The sequence below is a fragment of the Lissotriton vulgaris genome, chromosome 11, assembly GCF_964263255.1.
Source record: "Lissotriton vulgaris chromosome 11, aLisVul1.2, whole genome shotgun sequence".
Classification (NCBI taxonomy): Eukaryota; Metazoa; Chordata; class Amphibia; order Caudata; family Salamandridae; genus Lissotriton; species Lissotriton vulgaris.
This window is the reverse complement of record NC_141699.1, coordinates 656867585-656892013: the sequence shown is the minus strand read 5'-3', so window position 1 is coordinate 656892013 and position 24429 is coordinate 656867585. Positions and strand designations below refer to the sequence as shown.

Genomic DNA, 24429 nt, shown 5'->3' with positions numbered 1-24429 from the left:
AAGGACTCACCAAGTGCAGGCGAGTCAGAGCAGGCCAGAGCAAGCAGGGGAGCTTACTGAAGCAAGAGAAGACCCTCGAGAGGACCCACAGGCAGAGGCACAGGAGTCACAAGAGGACCTCAAGCAGATCACCAAAGATAAAGGCCCACGGTGCAGAGGCTGTGGTGAGGACAAAGATCTTGGCAGGGAGAGATGCTGGAGGATGGAGCTTCTTGTAGCTCAAAGATCTCTGGAGTGCAGACCCAACAAGCCTTAACACCAAGCACAGGGGTTCGGCCCCAGCAGTTCCAATAAGGAATACTGGCCTCAAAATTCTGATGGGAAAGGTCCGGCCTCGAGGGAGATGCAGAACCGCTACCTGTGTTGCTGGGCCTTTCAAAGTCAGTGGGACATAAGGAGAAGCAGACTGTCAGCTTTGTTGCAGTGCCTTCATATGCTGGGGAGTGACTCCTTCACTCCAAAAGAGATTACTTTGGTAGTCCTTGATGCCCACAGGTCTGTTAAAGATCCTGGATGAAGCTCCGACACAGACAACGAAGAAAACTTGCAGAACAGCTAGACCAGGAGCAGCAGGAGTCTTCCATGATGTAGTCTTGGTTCCAGGCAAAGTAAAAGTGTGAAGAATGATGTGGTTTCAGTCTTGAGTCTTGTCCCACAAGGAATCCGAGGACCCACCCACAGATAAGCCTTTTTATACCCTAAGGAAGGGGTTAGGATGACTCAAGGGTACTTCCCAGAGGAGGGGCTGGACACAGGGAAGGATACTTCCATGTCCTTTGTCTAGGTTTGTGCCAGGGCGGGCGACAAGGGATCCCAGAACTGGTTCTAACTAGAGTATGCAAGGAGGGCACCAAACGGGCCCTCCAAAGCAGTCTGGTGGTGCTGACAAGCACCCCCACCGCAGCCAAATACACTAAGTTCTTTCAGGGAGACGGTCACACCTCCCTGCGAGAGGAAAGCTATTGTTCTACCTTCCCCTGCTCGAGCTCAGCTCTGCAGCAGAAGGAGGAGTAGGGCAGAATCATGTCTGGGATCAGCAGCAGCACTAGCTTGATGGCAGACCCTGGAAGGATGTTACTGGGAGTACTGTGGGCTTCCCGGAGAAGCCCTCCAGTGCATGGAATCATACCTCCAACACTAGTAACTGTGTTGGGGTATGATTCCAACATGTTTAATACCAAACATTCCTAGGTTCGACACAGCTAATATATAGTTAGCCGTCGCGTAATGACGCATTGTCATGACTCCCGATCTTGCTCTATATTTCCATACACCCCCCTAAGCTCTCGTACTTAAAGGAACTGCACGTCACCTATGAGCAATACAAAATTATTCCCCATTTGAAACCCTCCCCTGTCCCGTGCTAACCAGCACTCCATCTGTAGGTCTGTTATGTACTTAGATGTATAATAATGTAAATAACAAGGCCCCTTGTTAAAAAAATCAGTTCGTGGTACAGGGAAATAAACAGTGTAAACAATATAGCGTAATACGAACACATAAAAAGGGAGAAATCGCATGAAGGACACACAACCAGGTAATTAAAAAACTAGATTTCATTTAATATGTTTATAAATCTTTACATTAAAAACAATTAATAAAAAGACATAATATAAATCAGTTATACAAACAACAAAATTAAACAATCATCATGTACTATATGAAAAGTGCATATAAAAAAACTTGTAATAGTGGCAAACAATATTATTCGACGCGCGTTTCGGCGTTGTTGGAAACGCCTTCTTCAGGAGCCACAGTAGTATCTGAAAGACATGGTTAATTCATGAATAAAAAAGAAGAAAAAGAAGAACATCTATATGACTATTTTATTTAAAAAGTCGCAATCTCAATTAAAAACGAAAATGGTAACAAAGAACTATGTAGTGCCTAAATGACAATAAAGCCCTACTTATATAGCTAATAGAATATAGCTATACAAGGTACAAACTAGCATTATTATATTTTGAGCAGTGGTAATTATGAGAAAAAGAAATTTTTATAGTAACATAGGAGCGACCAGTGGTGGAAAGATTATGCATGGAAATGATATTTTCATAACCAACCAGTCTGGTGAGTCAGCTCTCAATTTGATGAAGTGTGAAATTTATATATCAAAGACTTGATGCTGTTCACACACTCCACATAGAAGGGAATATCTATACGAAAAAGATCTTCCATCTGAAAAAGGGTCTAACTAGTTAACGCTTGTGCTGGTGATAGCTGGCCCTCACATTAGCTGTTCTAACTCATGGTATCATAGGCGGTCGATCCAATGGATGTCAGGGTTGCATGATTAAAGAAACCCGGGTTAAGGATGTTGGAACTCACTTACAGAGGTATCGAAATGATGGATATGGAACAAACATGGCTTGTCTTCCTTTATGAGTCAATGTCCATGATTTATAATCTAAGATAAGATTTTGCAATGGACAAAGATCAAGGAGAGAGCTATCAGTAATCGATTATTCAAAATAATAATACACATATTCAAAAAGATAATTACAAAAAATGATATCCTGATCTGAACAGGGGGAAATAGCGGAGATAGGTGCACTGTTTTCTGACACATTTATCCTATTTACCACAATGGAATCAAGGTGATCCTACTAAGAGAAGAAAGACTAAGTGGGCGTGCATGCATCCACAAGAGTCCTAAATAAGGGCATCAACTGGTACTGAAAAATGGAAATCAACTATTTGTACAGTATAGCGTATGTAGTAGCTCATGCTTACCAAGACAAATCTTCACTAACTATTCACATTGGAAAGACCCCTTTGAATGCGGACGTGATTATGTCTTTCTATCCGACCGGCTGGCCTTCAAGCATGAAAAGCTGTGAATCAAAACAATAAATGATATAATCTACTTTTGACCCAGAAGGTAAAATGTGAACCTTTTGTTGGTGTAAACTTTTAATTACTGCAACTAACTAAATACATATCAATAATAGCAGGGTTAGTCTTATAATAATACCATTTCGAAAGTGGGGGAATGTATAGCAGGTTTAGTGAAGGCTTGGTTTGGGGGCCGCTAGGTAATTTTATGTATGTTAAAAAAGCTTTAAGGGTTCAACAGGCTTGAAAGGTGCCAGTGCACAAGTGACTGATCTTTGATGGGGCCATGGATCGATTTATGGGTAATATATTCAAGAGTACCAAATATCAAAGTATAAAGAGCTCATCATGCAGGTAAAGTCCTTACCGATAGAACCCATTAGAGGAAGATGCCTTGTATTCTAGCATCTACAGTGAAAGACATCGGAACTTCCAAACGATAAAAAGTAATATCCGTTGCAATACTGGAAAGAAAAAAAAAATATGATATGGACCATTTTAGAATGAAAAAATTGCAAGCTCGAAACGATAATTCAACTCTATTCGATGCTAGCAAAAAAGTTGATTGTTAACGCATCACCTTACCGGGAGCACAGATAGCGTGCTAATGCCGTCTTCACAGGGATTAATTAAAAGAAACGGCTCGTGATGTCTGCCGTCATGAGTCGGCCGTAGGAGAATATATCAACGTGCCGCCTTTCGGTATCTAAAAAAGAAGAAGTGGGGGGAATGATTAAAATAAAGCCATCTTAGTTCACAGTGGCTTATGGACGGCTAATCGTATCTGGGAGACTGGCGTGAGTCTAAGGGAGATGAGGATCGTACCTAAACGGTAACGATAGGTATGTACTTAGATGTATACTGTACTTTGTATTACTCATTATGTTTGTAAACATGATTGTACCTTTGGAATGTAGCAATGCTTGTTTGTTTTCGTTTTCGTTTTTGACATCTTTATTTTATAGTGCGATTTTGTTAGCATTGTCATCAGGATCTAAACCAATATCAAGTTGACTTTGTTTCAGCATTAGGCACTCGCACTAAGCAGTTTACATGCTGCTTCCAGAGTTAGTTGTTAAAGACCTGACCCGGTTCTCTACCGGGATCAGGAACCAAGACGCATCTCACGCATCACGTTGCGTGAGCAACGTAACAGTCAGTTTGGGTGTGGCATGGGTATATAATGCCACACCCAAAGCAACACGTTGCTTAGCCTTCCAGCTTCGATAGAGGACTCACCTGATTTTCGACGACAATTCTTCTTCCTTCTGGATCCACTAGATGGCAGCCCAGCATCGCAGATAAACCAAGAGAAGCAGTAAGAAAGCTAAGTGACAGTTTCCTTTTTTCCGGCGCCCACCGCAAGAAAGCTCAGATTTGGAAGACAATATTGAATAATTTAAAGGAACAATTTTTGGAACCTTAACTTACAGAGAAGCTTGAAGAAATCAAGAATAATTTAAGGACTCAGTGATTACAGAACTTTGCATTTTTCAATGTGTTACTTGATGTTTGTTTTCTTTAAGAGTTACGTGATGGTACAAAGATATAGGGGAGTCAGGAGGAAGTAAGTAAGGGTGTTAGTGAGGTTCTAGTGCTTGAACTCTAACAATTAGAGAAACCAGTAATTTATTCATATGTTTTCATGTTCTAGAAAAAGACAGTATTCATCCTGACTACACCTACTGCTGACGCGACCACTGAATCATATCTTCACCATCACAAGACTACTGGACGTTACTCCCAATTCCTAAAGATCGCAGGTAGGAAGATTTCTTTAAAAACTTACACTGTAGAACAAAGGGAGGGGGTCAGACAGTTTTAAAACTGAACGTAAAAAGACAACATTGGGTAGTTTTCTTATACATATGTCTTGTTGCCTCGCAGGTCGACAACAGGACATCGTCAGCGTCCAGTATCCGGCCCTCCTCCTGGGGTTCTATTCTGTAGCCTAGTGTAATTAGAAACCATAGGTTATTTAGTAGACCTCTTGGATGTTGGTTCATAGCGTCTCTGCGAAACACCTTCAAGCACTGACCAGGTAAGAGTGTTTGAAAGTCCTGACACACATGGCCACTATATGTATGAAAATGGCTGACCACACTTACAAAGCCTGGAGAATCGACTCCGGGGTTTATAGGTGGTGTTCTGCTCATGCAGGGCACCCTCACACTTATAACCTACCACCCTGCCTTCAGGATAGAAAGACTTGCCTTAAGGGTGACATATATTTTAAGTGCAGTGACCTCAGATATGAGGAAACTTATATCTGTTGTAAGTGGTGCAAGCACAACCTTACAAAGGCTGCCAAGGCAGGCCGGTAGTCACAGTCTGATTGTTCTCTCATGGGTGGAATAATACATGCTGCAGCTTGGGGGAGCCCTGGTGTACCTATACCCTGGGTACCTCAGTACCATATACTAGGGACTTACAAGGGTGCACCAGTAGCCAATTGTGGTGGTGCCAAATTACTTACCCTGTCAAATGTAGGGAGTAAGCACATTGGCTGGCATCCTGATTAGCGGGATCCCAGCCAGATTAGCCAAAAAAACATACCGACACCAGCAAAAATTGGGAGTAACCATGAAAGCAGATCCTACATTCCCACAGTCATCCACCCGGAACTCTTTAGAGCGGTTAAGATAGATCGATAATGCTCTTTTTGTGTCCAGACAGTCAACACCCTCTTCTTCCTTAGAAGGATGCGGAGGAGCAAAAGAGGTGGCACTGTGACAGATAGCCCTAGATGGAATGGTGTCACCACCTTAGGCAAAAAAGAAGCCCTATGAAAGAGTACTAGTTTGTCAGGCAGGACGGTCAGTTAAGGAGGCTGAGAGAATAGAGCCTGCAATTTGCTCGCCCTCCTGGCAGAAAGTATTGCCACTAAGAAGGCTGCTTTGATAGTAAGCTGCCGGAGGGGGCAATTGAACAGTGGCCCGAAGGGTGCACACATCAAATAGATGAGAACCAAGTTATCCCCCACTGGGGCATGATAAATGGTGATGGGGGAACATATGTGTAAGCTCTTTCAAGAATCTGTATACAATAGGAGATTTAAAAAGTAACAGTTGACCTGGTAACCGTAGAAAAGCAGAAATGGCAGAAAGGTGACCTTTCAGAGTGCCCAGAGCAGAGCCCTGCTGGGCCAATAAGAGAATGAAAAGAAGAATGTTAGATAGGGAGGCAGGCAGGAGGTCAACCGACCGTTCTGTACAATATTGACAAATATTTCTATACAGTATTGGTAGTGGGACGCCTGGCTCCTAGAATAACTTCACGGAGGAAGGTTAATAGCTGTCAACTGTCGCCGCTCAATATCCATGCATGTAGGCGGAGGGTAGACAGGTTCAGGTGGAGGACCCTCCCCTGCTGCTGCGACAGAACATCTTCGCAAATGGGCAGCCTGATTGGAGGATCGATGCTCAGTTGGAGAAGCTCAGGATACCAGACTCTTCATGCCCAGTCTATAGCCACAAGAATGACTTGGGCCCGGTCGTTCCTAATCTTCTTGCAAACTCTGAGCAGGAGTGGTATGGTTGGAAAGGCATACAGGAGGCCTGAGCTCCACTCAGGATGAAAAGCGTCTCCGAGCGAGAGCCACCTTAAAACAGCAGCACGCAAAACTGTAGACATTGTGCGTTCTCAGCAGAGGTGAATAGATCTGACCAAGGCTCTCCCCATTACTCAAAGAGACTTTGCACCTCCTCCATTCGTGATCTGCAAGAGAGTGACAGTAAAGTTTTTATGCCTTGGCATTCAGCGAAACAGTCAGGTGTTGAACCACCAGGGATATGCCCTTCTGTTCCAGCCAAGTCCAGAGGCATGGGGCCTCCTGACAAAGGGTCCACGACCACACCCACGTTGTTTGTTGCAGTATTACATGATGGTGGTGTTGTCTGTGAACACCTGAACTAGCCTTCCCATGAGAGATGGTAATAAGGCTTTCAGTGGCAAAGAATCCCTTGAAGTTCCAGAAAGTTGATGAAGAGCCCCTCCCAGGAGGCCACCCCATCCCAGAAGTGACACATCTGTCCCCACTGTAAGATCTGGTTGTGGAAGGTTGAGGGGGCTGCCTTTGACCCAATCACGGTTTGTCAACCACCACTCCAGATCTTTCACAGTGCCCTCCGAGATCTGGACTAGGTTGGTGAGATTTCCCTGATTCTGCACCCATCGGACCTTTAATTCCCACTGTAGAGCCCGCATGTGCCATCTGGGATAATCCACCAGCAGGATGCAGGAGGCCATGAGGCCTAGCAGCCTCAGTCAGTCTCACCAGTATCCAGGATGGAGGCTGAAACATCAGTATAATAGGTTGAATATACTGGACTCGCCGCTCGGAGGATTGGCCCAAAACTGCACTAGGTCTAGAACAGCTCTGATGAAGGGGAGCATATGAGAGGCAGTCAGGTGAGACTTTGGCATGTTGATAGTGCACCTCAGTGAGTGCAGGAGGTTTGCTGTAGTCTGGAGGTGGGAGACGACTAGAACGCCTGACCTCCGCAGATGAACTGCAACTACTGCCATCAACTTGGTGAACACCCGAGGAGCACTAGTGAGGCTGAAGGGGAGCATAGTAAACAAAAAGTGCTTGTGGCCCACTGCAAACTGCAGGTAGCGACAATGGGCAGTCAGGACGGGAATATGGAAATAGTCATCCTGCAATTCGAACGCTACCATCCAGTTTCTCGTGTCCAGGGCAGAGAGGTCCTGAACAAGAGTGAGCATCTTGAACTTTTCTTTTTTGAGGAAGAAATTGAGAGCTTGGAGTTTGAGGATAGGACGAAGGCCTTAGTCCTTCTTTGGAACCAGAAAATAGTAGGAATAGCAACCACAGCCTATTTATGGCCTGGGAACCCTCTCTTTAGCTCCCTTGGCCAAGAGAGTTTTGACTTCCTCGTAAAGTAGGACAAGGTGATCCTCCGTCGGCCAATCATACGTTGGAGATATGGAGGGAAGGGTAGTCTCGTAGGGGAGAGAGTAGTCCCTTCAGACAATTGCAATCCACTTGTTAGAAGTGATATCCCACCAGTGGTGGAGGTGATTGCGTATCCTACCACCAACTGGATGCCCATGAACTGGGAGGTTTGGAGGGGGAGGGGTTTGTGGCCTGACCTGACTTCTGGTCTACCAACCCGCAGGGTCTGGGTGAACTGTACCCGCGGCCATAGAGATGTTGCTGAACTTGTGTGGTCCTCTGGCTGGGGTAGGGTTGGCGCAACTGGAAGTCCCCTCCGTAGCGACTAAAGGAGAAAAAGGCGGATGCAGGATGGGATAACACTGAGCGGACTTGACCGTAGCCATCGACTCGTTAAAGCGCTTCAATGCGCATTCACCCGGTCCCCAAAGAGATGAGAGACATGTCTATAAGATTGGTTTGGACATCCCCCAAAAAGCCAGGCGTCCAAGCGTGGAGCCTAACGACCCCCGTCGAGCAAATCGCTCTACTCAGTCTGTCGTATCTAGGCCACAATGTATGGAAAACTTTGCTGCATCTCTCCCGTCTGCAATAGCTTGGGAGAGGACAGCCTGGGTCTCCTCGGGGACTTGAGCAGCAGTTGCGCAACCGTTTCCATTAGTAAATGGGAGTAAAGGCCCAAGAGGTATGCAGTGTTTACCCACCGCAATGCAAGGCTGATGGAAGAAAAGATCTTCTTACCAAAGCTGTCCGGTCTTTTAGATTCCCTATCCGGGGGTGCAAACGAGAACACACCACGGGAAGTAGAGGCTTAGACCACCAAGCTCTTGGGGTTGGGTATTTGGAGAGGAAGGCTGGGTCGCCTCGTGCAGGGCGATGGCAGTGAGCAAAAGTTCTGTTCACAGGAGCCCCTGTGTTGGGCTGGACCAGGGGCCCAGCAGAACATCTGTCAAGGCCTTGTTGAAGGGCAGCAAGGGTTCTGAGGTGGAGATACCAGGCTACAGGACCTCTGTCAAGACATTGGTCTTGTCTGCCACCCTGGGAAGCTGCATGTCTGTACGCACCACCACTGCGAATGAAGCCCCCTCCTCCGTAGCCAGTTTAGGGGAAACAGGAGGTCAGGCTCTGGGGAGGTGTCCAAGCCTCTGACATCACGCAGGTCCTTGTACCAGCCCGGTTTGTTACAGAAGAGTGGGACTTTTAAGGGATCCTGCTAGTCCTTCCAATCCTCATCCAATCCTAGCCCTTCAGAAATCATCACAGGATACGACATGGAGCTCAACGGCTCCGTCAGCGCCAGTCTCAGTGTCGGTGGATGCCCAGCCACCTATGTGTTGTCCGAAATAAGGATTGGGGAGGTGCCAGTGACGACAAAGGTCTCGACTTCGGACACGTTGCTGGGGAAGGTTGCTTAGGAAGTGCAACCTTCATCCGTCTGTATCTGGGAACGGTTCCCAGAGAAGTACTGGACACCGGAGCCAGTGGCGCGCAACCCATGGAATCTTTTTCTGATTAACCTGCAGGGCCCAAAGGTATGCCAGCAGGATCAGGCAGCCCAAATATGGCGCACATGGCATCATAAATGGTTTTCAACTGGGCGGTTGTCCCTGCCGTCCTGGAAAGGAAAGGAAACGTGGAGCCGACCCAGAAACCCGCTTTAGGGAGCGGGGCCTCGAGTGCCGAGAGTCCTCCACCTTGTTAGGTGACGCACAGGGTGAAGTTGAATCATGGTTCAACTTCTTCTGCTTTTTATGGCGCTTCTTATCAGACCTCGATGTCTTCGAGTGAAAGGAAGAAAACCTGGAACCCCCGGAGCAGTGCTCGGACCTTCCTCTCAACCAAGACCGGGACCGAGATCTCCAGAAAGATCTCTGAGGTGCCAGATACTGGGCTGGGAGCAGCTTTAGGGACCGCTCCCTCAAAGTTTTCGGCACCATGACCAGGCAGACGGAGCAAGACGGTCGCTGTTGTGCTCCACGCACCAAAGACACCAGAGATGGGGGATCCATGACCGACATGGCGCAGTGACAGGCACAGCACAGTTTGAACCCAAAGGTCTTCTTACTGGACATCCTACACACTGACAGGATGTCTGCTAAACTGACAGGGTGTAGCTCTGTTCGACGGATCTGCGCTGGCTGGGGCAGTAAGAAAAGAACTGATGTCAGCGTGCAGAGGTGGCACCTATATAGACGACACGGACATCACAACGACAACGAACCAGAAACCTACGACGTCATGCGGAGTCGACAGATGCCACCTATCCGAACTACAAAAGCCATGTCCTTCCGTTCTGGGAAGGACATGGCTTTTGTAGTTCGGACTGGACTGTTCCCATGGGGCAACAGGGTCAGAGCTGATTTGCACATCGCCATTGTCTAACCCAGGGTGGTGTGGAGTGCAAAAAAACTATGGATTTGGGCCCAGATCTTTGGACTGGGTTGAATGTGTGACATTGATCCACATTCGGTCCATCACCTGTTTTGTTTGCAATTGCCGCCATAAGTGCGCTGGGGATGCTCAGACGTGGGTCCCAGGCACTCCACACCACTTGGAGTAAAGCTAGCCGGGCTGATGAGAGGTGTTACCTCGAAACCGGTCCGGTCCTCGGATGCTTGGTTACGTTCTGGGAAGGACATGGCTTTTGTAGTTCGGACTGGACTGTTCCCATGGGGCAACAGGGTCAGAGCTGATTTGCATATCGCCATTGTCTAACCCAGGGTGGTGTGGAGTGCAAAAAAACAATGGATTTGGGCCCAGATCTTTTGACTGGGGGAATGTGTGACATTGATCCACATTCGGTCCATCACTTGTTGTTTTTGCCTGTTTTTATGGCAGCCACCTGGAGCTGGGAATCAACTCATTAGAACATGCCATCGAAAGGCAATTTGAAAGGTCTGTATTATTATTGGTGACAGGCACACCTGTGAATCAATTAACAATTATGTTTATTTTATACCACTGTTATAAGTGGATGTATTTGTTGCTTTTACTTCATATCTGTGAGGCGGCAACTCACCCATGTGCGGACACCTTATGAAAAGCAAACTAGCACCTCCACCATTTCTTCAAACTCCAGGTACTCCTCTGTTAAACTGGCAACAGTGGAAGGAAACGTTCGAGTCATATTAGGAGGCGATTGATAGGGATTATTTTCACATCAAAAAAGAAAAAGTACTTTTAGTTTACAATGAAAAACTTCCTAGTAATCATGATGGACAGGTTCAATCCTATTTAGGATGCGGAGAAGAGGATTATGCTCAACTTTCTTTATTCCTTTTTCCAGCAACTTTAAATCAACAACAAACAAAAAAACTAACACTCTCATGGTGACTGCAGTAAGGATCATCCACAATCCACCAATAGGCAGCATTTTCCACGAGGGTGTGTGCTTCCTGTGCAACCTCCTCTTTCTTGACAGTGACCACCTTACCTCAATCTTGTCAGTCTGTTTTGGAACCCTCTGAACCTGGAAGAAGCCAAAAGACAAGCCAGTGACTCTGATCTCAAGTTAAAACCGATAAGCATCACTAGACCATGGTGCAATTATATCACAATATGAACACATTCGGTGAGGGGAGGACACGGATATCCTTTGTCCTCCCAAGGTATCTCCAACCAGAGATAAATCAATATCAAAAGAACATACTTATACCATACAACAGTGTCCCACCGTGATGGATGTACATTTTAACACTACCAGGTTGTGAACAGGACTCTCCAAGCTCCGGGCGACAATAATCCTCGCCTCTGTGTCATTAATAGTATTTAAACTTTCAGTCATGATTACTAGGAAGTTTTTCATTCTATGTTAGGACCGGAGGCGAGGATTATGCTCATTCAAAGCTTATCCACCACCAACGACTCCATGTCCATGACTGGTTTAAAGTAGAACCTCTTGAACATAGTCTGATGACCAGTCTGTAGTGTTTATAATATCCTCTAACCTGGCCCCCAAGGAGAAAGCTTTTGAAGCCATTGATCCCCTCACCGAATGGGTGCCAAACTGCAAGACATTTTACCCGCTTCTTGCATCGCCCATCTGATCCAACAGGATGTGGTTAGGGGCGGAACCACTTTGAAAGGCTTCCTTAGGGAAATCAACAATTGGCGTTCCCCTGGGGGACGAGTTTCTTCTGTCACACTCTCATATTCCTAGAGGCATCCGACGACGCACAATTTAGGTGAATAATCAAATGCTGCATAGGATAAAATTCTGGAATTTGATTTGAACCTATGAAAAATATGGAAGGGAACTCCCTGCGGGTTGAAAACCCTTCCGGAAATGTCCTGTGCTCTAAAGTCAGACAATCGCCGACATGAAACTAGGCACAAGAGCATTGCCAGTTTAGCTGACAGTTCCTTACGGGACAAATACTTATTAGGCTGCCAAGATTTGACTAGGTGCAGAACCTTATTGACGTCCCATAACGACGAATACCTGGGCTCCAGAGGGAGCTTGAGGCAAATTCCCCTCATCAATTTACAGACCATCTGGTGTTCCACAACAGGTTGCACTTGAACAGGCATGAGACCTGCTGAGATCGCCGACCTATAAGAGTTGAAAGTATGGTAGGCCAGGCCTTGGTCCACCAATGAAACCAAGAAATTCGAAATGGTAACCACCTCGCACCCCATGGGATCTTGGTCATTCCGAACACACCAACCGACACATATGGTTCAAGCTGATCTGGATTGCTTGCGTGTGCTGTCTGCCCAAGCTGCTCCCAGTAACCTCTGAGCATCATTCCACAGGCCTGAGACTCTCCAGAAATGCCAGAAATCCACCAGCCCACTAAGGGCATTCTCCCTTTTTGCACTAGAGGGTGGGAATTGCCTTGGGGATGTCTCGGAATAAAAGAATCTCGGGGTAGAAGGATTGGAGAATCCCAGGAAAGTTCCAGAAGAACTGGAAAACACACTTGAGACCTCCAGTACGGGGTAATCAAAACCACCTTTGCCTGTTGCCTGCGCATTTACGGAGTGAGTCTCATTATCATCGCGAACGGAGGAAATTCGTACCCCATCTCCCTGTACCAGCCTTGGAGAAAAGCATCTGTTGCAGTACCTAGAGGGTCTGGTTTCCAACAGAAGAATTGCGGAAGTTGGTGGTCCAGACAGGACTCAAAGGGGTCTATCGAGAACGGGCCCCACTTGTTGTGGAGTCTCTGAAAGGACGGTGGCAGTTGCCATAGGCTCATGTCTGACCAGCTCCTGGAGCACCAATCCACTATCATATTGGAGGTTACTTGGAGGTATTCCGCTGTCACCGAGATGTTGTGGGAGAGACAAAACGTCCAAAGGTCTTTGTCCAGGTTTGCTAGAGCCTTGGACTTTGTACCTCCGAGATGGTTTATGTAACAGACCGCAGAGATATTGTCCATCTTCAGGAGCACATCGCAAGACACCTTGTCCTTCGTCCAACACTGGATTGTGAAGGAGCCTGCCATCAATTCTAGGCAATTGATGTGGAGCTGGCTTTCTTCGGCTGACTAATTTCTTCCTGGGAAAGAGCCCACGCAACGAGGTCCCCATCCTGACTTTCTGGCGTTGTATTCTATTATTAAGTCTGGACCGCAACCAAGTTCCAGGCTTCCATGTGATCGAGCCACCACCTCATCTCCATGCGTATTTCCTCTGTAATGGGCACTTGATCGGAATATTTCAGACCTCTGCAAAAATGAGAGGCTTTCAGCCACTGTAAAACCCTGTAGTGGAGCGGCCCTGGGAAAATCGCCTGAATTCAGGAGGGGAGAAGGCCTACCAACCGAGTTTTCTCTCTCAACGAGGTGGAGGAACGTGCCAGCATTCGCCTCAGTTCCTAGTGGATCTTGGCCATCCTCCTCACTGGGAGACTCAGAGTGCGGGTCACTGAATCTTTGGTAATCCCCAGGAAGGTGACCTGTTTGGATGAACTCAGGAGTGACTTCTTGGCATTGATCCCAAATCCCAGGTTTCTGGAGGAGGTCTACCATGTCTTGCAATTGTTGTGAGAGGCGAAGCAGACATTGCTCTAGGAGCAGAATGTAGTCCAAGTAAATGATGAGTCGAGAACCCTTGGCTCTTAGTAGCTCCACCACTGGCTTGAGAACCTTGGTGAAGCATGCCGGGGCCGATGAGAGACTAAAAGGAAAAGATGTAAACTTGTACACCTGATCTTTCCATTGAAACTGTAGGAACAGTTGGTGCGGGGAAAAGATCGGGAACGCCAAGTAAGTGTCTTTCAAATCCATTCAGGCAATCCAATCGTCGGGCTGGAGGACGTCCCACAGGAGAAGGATGCCTTCTATTTTGAAGTTGTGGTTGAGCTCTCTTAGCTTTATCACTGGCCGTTGACCCCCATCTGTTTTGAAAAATATTGCTGAGGAAACCTCTTGGATGTAGACGGGTTGCACAATTGCTCCTTTTTGCAGCAGTTCTGCCATTTCCTGATCTATGAGCGTGGCCTGATCGTGTGCAAAAATGAGAGGAAGGTGTGAACATCTTGTATGGGGGAACCATAGAATTCTATCTGGAAACCTTGAATGGTTTGTAGCAACATGCATCGGAGGTGATAGACCTCCAAATGTATTCGAAAACCGCCAACCTGCCGCCCACCTTTAAATGGGAAAGGGGCGAAAGGCTCACCTGATGTGGCCAGGGGTTTGCCTCTGGCTGCTCCTCTGCCACGGCCGCCTCTGCAGCCTCGTCATGATTGGAAGAATTTGTCGGCCCGAGTTTTGGTATTTCTTGCCGCCTGTTTGAGGGACTTGGGTGTAAAAGCGACCGGCCGAGGTCCCTCTGCCACGACTGGCAACCAACAAAAATTCTAGGGTGGAAAACTTTTTTAATGGAGGACTGCGCCTTATCTAAGGACGTAAAAGTGGCGAAAAACTTTGTCAGCTCTTCGATGAACAGGTTCCCAAAGAGACCGCCCTCAGCTACTGTGCCAGCTTCAGAAGAGGCCATGCCCCCCCAGCTTGAGATCCACTTTTAGGAGAAATGAGCATCGCCTCTCGGTAGAGAGGGCGCAATTAGCATTGCCCAAGAAGACTACTGCACGCTGTGCCCAGTTTGAAATCCTTACCGGGTATAAGGGGGTGTAGTGCTAGAGACACTCTTGTGGTCTGACACCCTGTGATGACCTTTGACTACGAATATTTTAACTGACTTTAGTGTGTTATTTTATCCTAGCCTGAATGTACGACGGTCCTCCAAATGCCTTGCTTCTCTTACAAGTTTTTTTCTTGTAATCTTGCTGTCTTTCAGTGGGAGCTGTCACGGAGTAGGATAGGCTTGCAAAGAGGTGTGGAATGTACTTCCTGGTCTCGAAATGCAGTGTAATGGGCAGTGATGCACAAATGTGCTCGGTGTTGTATATTGAGAGATGAAGTATGTGAATCTATAAGCAGTTGTGCACAATTGTGCATTGTATTGTACATTGAAAAGAATTATGAAGTTCTTACTGTTAGCTTTGACATGGCCTCATGTCATCCTTTTTCCTGATTCTGCCTTGCTTCAGCTTTTTCTGCGTGCACAGCAGTGCTAGCAAGTTGTTTGGGTTAATCATGGTCAAGGTCTTTTTGTTTTTGTGAGAGATTATTTTTGTACCCGGGAGGCTTCGTGAGCTTCGTCAAGATAAAGGCTGGAACATGCAAGATTTGGAGAAGGGGACATGAGAACTCCTTCCTGCCATGGGAATGCTTGCTTGGAACCTGGCCAGTTCTGGCAAGATTCCTCCGACCCGGGGGGAGGTCTTTCCTGAACCTTCTAGTGTGCTTTGAGATCATAAAGCTGAGGGTTGTTGACTTAGAAACCAGGAGTTTAGAATCCGAGTGGGGATGGACACGTCTACCTCCGAGCATGGACCCTGGTTTCTGAGGCACTCAATCACGGCTGTTTAACTTCCCCAGTCAGGAGTGGGCTGAGATGCAGTGTTCGCACCAGGTGAAGTATTGAGTTTTGGTTTTTGCCATTGTGATGTTTGGCCCATGGGTTTGATCATTTGATGTGTTTTCTTTGTGATGTGTGAGTGAGTCAAGGTGCACCTCCAAAGTAATCGTTTGATATATATATATATATATATATATATATATATGCCCTCGGGGCGTGTGGGGGGCCTGAGTCCCCCACACAGGGTATGTTTTTAAAAAAAAATAAAGCCCCGGGGGTGACTGTCCCCCTGGCAATCAAAAATAATTCGAGCCCAGGGGGGTGGCGGTACCTGGGGCTTGGGGGGCAGTGTGCCCCCCGCAATCAAAAATAATTCGAGCCCGGGGGGGGGGGCGGTCCCCGGGGCTTGGGGAGGTGTTTGAGCCCCCCAACATTTTATTAACCAGCCCCGGGGTGGCTGTCCCTCGAGCTGCAGGGGGCAATGTGTCCCCCTGCAATCAAAAATTAAATCAAGCCTCCGGGGGTGTGGCGGTTCCCGGGCTTGGACGGGCGTTAGAGCTGCCCCCAACATTTTATCATCCAGCCCCGGGTATGGTGGTTCCCTGGGGCTGTGGGGGGCAGGCCCTGAGCCCCGCAACTATAAATGCTTTGCCCCGGGGGTGGCGGTCCTCAGTGTGGGGGGGAATTGGCCCCCCTCACACTTTTTTTCGATCATGCCTCTGGGACTTTGCCCCCCAAGGGCGAATTACTAACAAAGCGCTTCATTTAAAAAAAAACTTTTCGCACGAAAATCGCGCTGGGTGGGCGAATCTCGCAGATTTTTATTTTTAAAAAAATGCTTTTTTTGGCCCTGGGGGTCCTTGCTGACCCCCTGAGCAGGCCTAGTGGGTCAGGGTGTTTCTAACCTGCCCCCTTTTTGCGTTCTGCGCGTTTGTTTTTCTGCTTTCTTGTGCCTCAGTTCTACCGAGGCACAAGATGGCTGCCAACACTTCCTGGTTTGGAGTGTTGACAGCCAATTAGCATACAGCTCGTGCTCGGGAGGGTGGGCGGATCCTGCGCGGCCATAGACATACATGTGATTTCGATTTTCTCAGAAACTACTGAACGGATTTACACCATTTAAGCAAAAGGCTACCTCTTTGCCAAATTTGGTGTAGTTCCGTTCAGCAGTTCGGGCTGTAGCTGCGATTAAAGGTTCCTATGTGAAATTGCATGGGGAAAACAAGTTTTTGGACGCCAAGTCACAGTGTTGGGTCAATACCAGTCTGAAGCAAAGGTCGTCAGCTCCGGGGTCCCTCAGGGCTCGAGTCTAAGTCCTGTACTTTTTAATCTGTGCATGGTACCCCTAGTGAAACTGATCGCATCATTTCAGATCAGCACAATATCATATGCTGACGACACCCAGCTCATCCTGGCGTTGGACAGGGAACGGCCTGGTGCCGAGGAAGATCTTAAGGAGTGTCTAGCAGCAACGTTTAAATGGATGACTGACAATCATTTAAAATGTAATGCTGGAAAGACAGAAATCCTGCCATTTGGGAATCATAATCTGTTTTCCCTAAAATGTGTTGGTCTGCTGATGCAGAAGCCCCCCCCAACACAATTACATCTGCTCGTAACTTGGGTATCAAGTTCGACAATCAACTGTCTTTCAAACATCAAGCGGTGGCCGTAGCTGGGACGTGCTTCCAGATTATAAAGGCTTTGAGGAAGTTTTTTGATCTTCTCCCGTTGCCGGCCAGTGGCCCTAATAAATTCCAGGTTGGATTATTGTAATGGCTTATATGCTGGAGCTAATAAAGCCGTACTCCATAGGTTACAAATGGTCCAACATGCAGCGGCCCGCCTTGTATTACGTTGGTCCCGTAGGTCTTCAGCCTCAGCAGCACTCAATGCGCTCCATTGGCTACCAATTGGTAAAAGGATTCTTTTTAAGATTCTTATAATCACCTTCAGGGCATTTCAACAGCAAGGACCAAAATACCTGTGTAATGGGTTCAAAAGATATCACCCGACACGCTGTTTGAGGTCTGTCATTCAGAATCTGCTCACAATCCCTCGATTCAAGCTGGCAACAAAAGGTGGCAAATCCCTTTTTGTACTGGGCGCCAAGGCCTGGAATAAGCTCTCGCCCTTTTTAAGATCATTGTCCCAAGAAACTCAATTCAGGAAAGCATTAAAAACCTGGGTCTTTTCTTTAACTGGTGTTGCCTGCAGGGCGCTGGTGTAATGTGTAGTGCAAAGTGTAAGTCATCTCTTTTCCCTCCAACCCCTCCATCTGGGTTGGGTGAGCGCCAAGATACTCCTTGGAGTGATAGGAGCGCTATAAAAGTGTCCTTTACATTACATTACATACATCCAAGTACATTGTCTGTTAGCACGGTTGACCAGTTGCGATTAATAATCTGCCTAATTTTAGTTTCTTGGTTGCTAAAGGCAGTAATGAATCTGGGACAACTAGTGGTGGTATTATCTTCAATGGTTGCTACTGCAGGATTGCTGATTGTGTCATCTGGAAATAGGCTAGCTCTTGTTCTTGTTTGTGCTTTAGCCAAAGCCTGGTCAACCATACGGTCAGAGTAGCATCGAGCTTTTAGTCGAATTTTCAATTCCTTAACACTTTTTTCAAAGTCTGCCTGAGAGCTGCATATTCTTTTTAATCTCAAGATTTCACCAAAAGGTATACTGTTAATGGTGTGCTGTGGGTGGAGGCTGGAGGCATGTAGGGTTGTGTTGGCCGCGGTGGTTTTTCTGTGAAGGGTAGTTTGCACTCTTTTGTTATCATCTATATAAATTGTGACATCCAAAAATTCCACCTGTTTGGTACTAATATGTGATGTGAATTTTAAGTTGAGGGCGTTGTCATTAATTTCATCAATAAACGAACACGCTTCTTTTTCATCACCTTGCTATACTATAAAGATATCATCTATATAGCGCAAAAATTTAACTATTTTTTCTTTTACCCACACCTGATGTGTCACGTTAAGAGTCCGCTCCTCTCACCAGCCCACGTGTAAACACGCGTAGCTGGGGGAGAAGCAGGCTCCCATCGCCCCACCCCTGAGTTGTCTCCATATCTCTTTTCCAAATGCAAAATAATTGTTATATAAACACCATTCCATTAGACTTAGAATCACCTTGTTGTGTTCATAAAATTCAATTGGCCTTTGACCAAGAAAATGGGCTGCAGCATTTAAGCCACAAGAATGGGATATGCTGGTATAGAGTTGTTCAACGTCCAAAGGTATTAAAAGCATATCCTCCTGCCATTCCAAGTCCTCTATTTTCTTCAAAAAGTCACTAGTGTCTCTTACAAAACTGGGTAAACTACTCACCAAGTTTTGGAGGAAGAAATCAATATATTGACCGACTTTTTCTCCACTACTGTTGATAGCGGAGATGATTGGTCTTCCAGATGTAGGTGTAATGCCTTTATGGACTTTTGGTATCCAATAGAAGATCTGCAGGACTGAAAATTCATTATGCATGAATTTGTGTTTGTCATTGGAAATGAGGCCTTCCCTGCGCCATTTCTGTAGGAGCTTGTTCAAATTTTCATTGGCCTTCATATATTCTTTGTTATTCAATTTGACATAACATGCTAGCTGTCTTTGTGCTTCTTTGGTGTAATCTGCTTTCGGCCAGATTACAATATTATCTCCTTTATCTGCCGTTTTCACTATGATATCGCAGTTGGTATTTAACTTTTTGATAAGTTGGTGGTAATTTGCCTATTTTTGATTGAATTTAGTCCTCTTGTGCCTGTTGATTTTCTTATACAGTTCTTTGATTTCAGCAATGATACAGTCCTGAAATACGTCAATTGTGTCTCTACTCATAAGTGGCACAAAATCTGATTTACCTTTAAAGGGGGTTATACCCGCACCTTTTTGTGCCAAATTGATTTTTTCCAATCTTTTTTGTGTGCTGAGGTCAATATCAGGACCATTTGGTTGAGAATTGGTTGCCTGATTTAAATCATGTAAGTCAAGAAGCACGGGAACATCTGCGGCCACATTTTTGCGTTCATCGCCTTGTGTGTTATTTCTCAGAAGACTGGTGTTGTCAGAACTTGATTTAAGTCGCTGTAAAGCAAAGAATTTCTTAAGTTTCAATTTTCGTATATAGCAGTAGACATCCACTCTCGTAGAAGCATACTTGAAATCTTGCTTTGGACAGAAATTTAGACCGAGTGCCTGTAATTGATGTTCTGCTTTAGATAATGTTATGTTAGAGAGGTTTATAATAGATCTTCCTTTTAGTACCTCCTCTTCTGCCATTGTTGGTTCTTTTTCTTTATCTGTGCACCTTTGTTTTCGCTTTCTCCGTCTTTCGCGTCTTTTTTTATTCCTGCGTTGGTTGCCGCATTTCTTTGTCGTGGTCTTAGTGTTGAGAGTCTTTCCGCAACTAAAAAAATCAAGTTCCTCTTCAAGATTGAGGATAGGCGCTGGTAGAAGGATTGCCGCCGACTCATTACTAGTATTGCTGGAGCCATTTGATAGGGAAACAGAGTCAATACTAGAAACTTCATCATCTTGATTATTGGCTTCCCTTGTAGATGCTTGGGGAAGTTGTGCTTTATTTCCTTTGCCAGTAAATTGTTGGCGTTTGGTGGCATTGTATTTTCGCGCAAACATGAAGATTTGACCGTTTGCGTAGTCGGCTGCATCACGTGCAAACATACTCAATTTCCTCGCTTTGATTTTTCTTCACGTTTTTTTAATCTGTCAGTCATTGCTTCCTTTAGTTTTTTTGAAACGTCAATTTCCGTTATTTTATCAATTTGTTCCTGAATCTTATCTATTGTTTTCAAAATCTCCTCTCTGTCGATGGCCGCATATTTTATTAGAATGAGTACCAAGTTCATAGAAGCTGCCAAGTTACTTTGGCCCCATTCTTTTAGCATGTGTGGGTTCGGGTTTTCAAAGCTCGGTGCGAGCATTATTCTTAACCCTCTGGGCTCGCGTTTGACATCAGCATATTTGGTGAGGGAATAATGCTCCCACCATTTAGTTAGTTCTAGGCCCCTTTGTTTTTCGAGAGCCTTGTATAATGTTTGGATGTTGGGGTCTGACTGTGCCTCTACGTTCGTTGGTGTTTTGCTCGTAATGCTGCCTGGAGTGGTGATTTGATTAAACAGTTCCTCCGCCTCCTCTTCCCTCGCACGGAACGCTTGCGCAGACATTCCTCCGTCCCAACTGGCTTTTCGTAAAGCAAATTAGGTGTGTGGGAACGCACCTGACTGTTCTCCAACGTCGATGTATGTATCAATTATTAATCCCACACCGGGTAAAATACCTCCCCACCTCTGCACTGCCTGTTATTTCAACTCACTGCGTCGAGATGACTGAAAACGTTAGTAGAGTCCTCCGACCCCACCGCTGATTGTCGTCTTCAACATACGCCTCCGTTGAGTTGCTTCCGGCTGCAAGAGGGGGCATCCGCTGTAGTTCCGATCAAGGATTCAAAAAAACAAACAGCTTGAGGGCGGAAGCCGCTTCTGGAGAGGGGGTCCGTAAAAGGGAGCAAGCTGACTGCCGTAATTTAGATGCGTGAAATTCCACAAACGCCACCTCCAAACCCCAATCGGACCGGCGAAGCAAGGCAGGAGACGGACCACCAAGTCAGTTCACAGTTTTTTTTGTATTTTATATATACACACATATATATATATATATATATATATATTATATATTCACCGAAAAAAAACATAGGTTTTAGGGGTGTTATAGTTAGCTAGACATTTCACTTGTATAAAACCATTGAAATTCCCCCGTTATAGTTAGTTGTACTAACTATAACTTGCACATCCACAATCCCCTGCTGATGATGTCACATATTACATCATTCATGATATGGTCAGTGACATCACTGATGACATCACTGATGACATCTCAAATGACATCAGCATCACCAATGACATCACTGATGACATCATCCAGTGAATGTGGTTTGCTTCGATATATATATATATATATATATATATATATATATATATATATATATATATATATATATATATATATATATATATATATATATATATATATCCAAACGGGTCCTCACCAAGGCACTCAGAACATCGTTTAGCCACGCTACCTTGAAGAAAAACAGCAGGACCAGGTATTCCGTGAGTTGATGTTTTTTATTTGGCAACAAACGGCAGCATAACGTTTCGGCCTCTCACAGGCCTTGATCACATGGTGCTATGCAGTCGAAAGGCAGAATTTAAAGTGCTAGTGCTAAACACGGTAACCAACCAGAGTGGAGTAAAGTGCATGGTGCAATAGACATAGTCAAAATACTATGAAATTTTCTTATTGCCAAAAAAGTCGCGCACTCAACAATTTCACCAATGTACAAAATTAATTAAGAGTTTTTTGAAAACAGTGTTGGGATAAATCCCCCTCATAGATCACTAGACAGGTGTTAAACTGTATATCTAACACACGTATAAGTGCACGAGTTGATTATATAATAGCCGGCTCAATCCGTTGGCAAAATCAACCACATTATAATAAACACATGAACAGACAAATACTATATACATTTGTGCAAAGGATTTAAAATCTGCAGCAAGAATTGCTAAGCTTTTATCAATGCATGGATAAATCCGCATGTTCTCTATTAAAACAATGTCAATTTAATGGATGCACGTATTTGTCTGAGCCATTGTTAAAGTGCATATACCGTTAGACTAGGCAACCTAATTTTGAGATACCCTTGAATCTAATTGAATCATTGGCTAACTGTAAATTCATACTGGTTGGATAACCGAATTATAAAAAAAGTGCAAGTGAATGTGATTAAAATATACAAACAGATCTGAATTCGATTACAAACATGATCATGATGTAAAGTGTAATATAATCTGATCTGTCGACTAAAGCAGTAGGATCACTGAACAAAACATTGATATCACGAGGGTACATGTATCCCTAGGCAAACCACTGGTCAAGCTGGAAATACTGAACACAAACCATATTGTGGGATGTCTGGACGGGACACAAAATAGTACCACGGGGAACCAATCAATGGAGATAAACTGTGCGGAAAGCAAAATTATAAACAGGTGTACAGATCTTCTGATGCATTCAACCCATTGGGAAATTTACTATCAAGCATGAGAATATAGCGTGTTTCCAATCTTCTCAGCGCTGCTTCCCTGTTGCCACCCCTTCTCATTGGTGCAATCGTGTCTATGGCATAATATTTCAAGAGAGAGCTGTTGCTGTTATGTTTCTCTCTGAAATGCCTAGCAACTGGATATGCTGGGTCGTTGGACTTTATGGCCCGTAAGTGTTGAAGGACCCTTTTATGCACCTGTAATTTTGAACTGCCCACGTAACGAAGGCCACATGGGCATTCCAGAATATACACACAGAATTCACTTTTGCATGTGATTTTTTTCTTAATTTTACAAGGGGTGTCCGAAAAGGGGATGTAATACTCAGTCTTGTTCACTCCCTGAATACAAGCTTTGCATGAAGCACATTTTCTGAAGCCTTTGCTCCCCGCCAACCAATCTTGTTTAGTCACTAACTCAGGGCTTGATTTCACTAGCGCGTCCTGTAAGGAAAAGGCTTTTCTATAGGTAATTGCAGGTTTTGTAGGCATGTATTTACCTATGATGGGATCGCATTTGACTAGACCCCAATGCCTATTTACAATTTTTCTAAGCGCGCCATGCTGGTTGTTAAAAGCCCAAATGAGTCTAGTGGGTTGTTGCGTTGGGGCTGTGGTGGAAGTACGTATCCCCCTATGTATCAGGGCTTCAGACCGAGGTATTGCATTGGCTTTCCTGATGGCAGCCAGGATCACCTTTTTGTCATAGCCTCGGGCCAGAAAACGTTGTTTGCACTCTTCCTGGACTTTCTGATTCTGTGCTTCAGTGCTGCATGCTCTTCTGATCCGCAGCATTTCCCCGTAGGGGATGCTTCGGATCAAATGGGGAGGATGGTGGCTTTGTGCATGCAACACTGTATTGCCAGCCGTAGGCTTTCTGAACAGAGATGTTTGAATTTCTCCATTGATGATATTGATGGCAATGTCCAAAAAGGTGGCATTCGAGCTGCTGATATCAGAAGTAAATGACAAGTTGTAATTGTTTTTATTCAACTTGTCGATAAATTCTGTGACCTGTTCGGTGGTTCCTTTCCAGATCATACATACATCATCGATGTATCTGAACCACCGAACAATGTGATTCCTGCAAGTTTCAGAGTGTTCGCCAGTGAGGACCTGTCTCTCCCAGTACCCCATGTGAAGACAGGCGTAACTGGGAGAAAAACAGGCCCCCATGGCTACACCCCTAACTTGCTGGAAATGCTGTTTATTGAACATGAAGTAATTGTTGTTCAAACAGAATTTTATCATTGATAACAGCATCTTGTTGTGTTCTGCAAAAACAATCGGGCGGAACCCCAAGTAATAGGCCACTGCCCTAAGACCATCCGCATGGATGATGCTAGTGTATAGGGCAGAGACATCGAGTGTTACAAGCAGGTATGAAGGATCCCACTGAACAGTGCTTAGCTTTCTTAGGAAGTCACTGGAGTCTTGGACATAAGAGGGTAATCCTAACACATGTTCCTGCAAGAATGAGTCCACATAGATTGTAGTGTTCTCTAGTAACCCCCCACATGCAGAGATGATTGGTCTTCCGGGGGGTTTCTGCGAGTTCTTGTGGATCTTGGGGATCAGGTAGAGCACGGGCATAATAGGGAAATCATTTTTTAGATATTTCAGCTCGTCCATGCTGATGAGGCCTGATGAACGCCACCCCATGAGCAATGAATAAA

The 24429-nt window shown here is 45.4% G+C and overlaps 1 protein-coding gene across 1 annotated transcript in view; it reads right to left on the bottom strand.

Annotated features, from left to right (window-relative positions):
* Positions 1-24429, bottom strand: part of LOC147683291 (disintegrin and metalloproteinase domain-containing protein 9-like) — a 2469977-nt gene that overhangs the window by 19349 nt on the left and 2426199 nt on the right. The gene's annotated exons all lie outside the window — the stretch shown is intronic.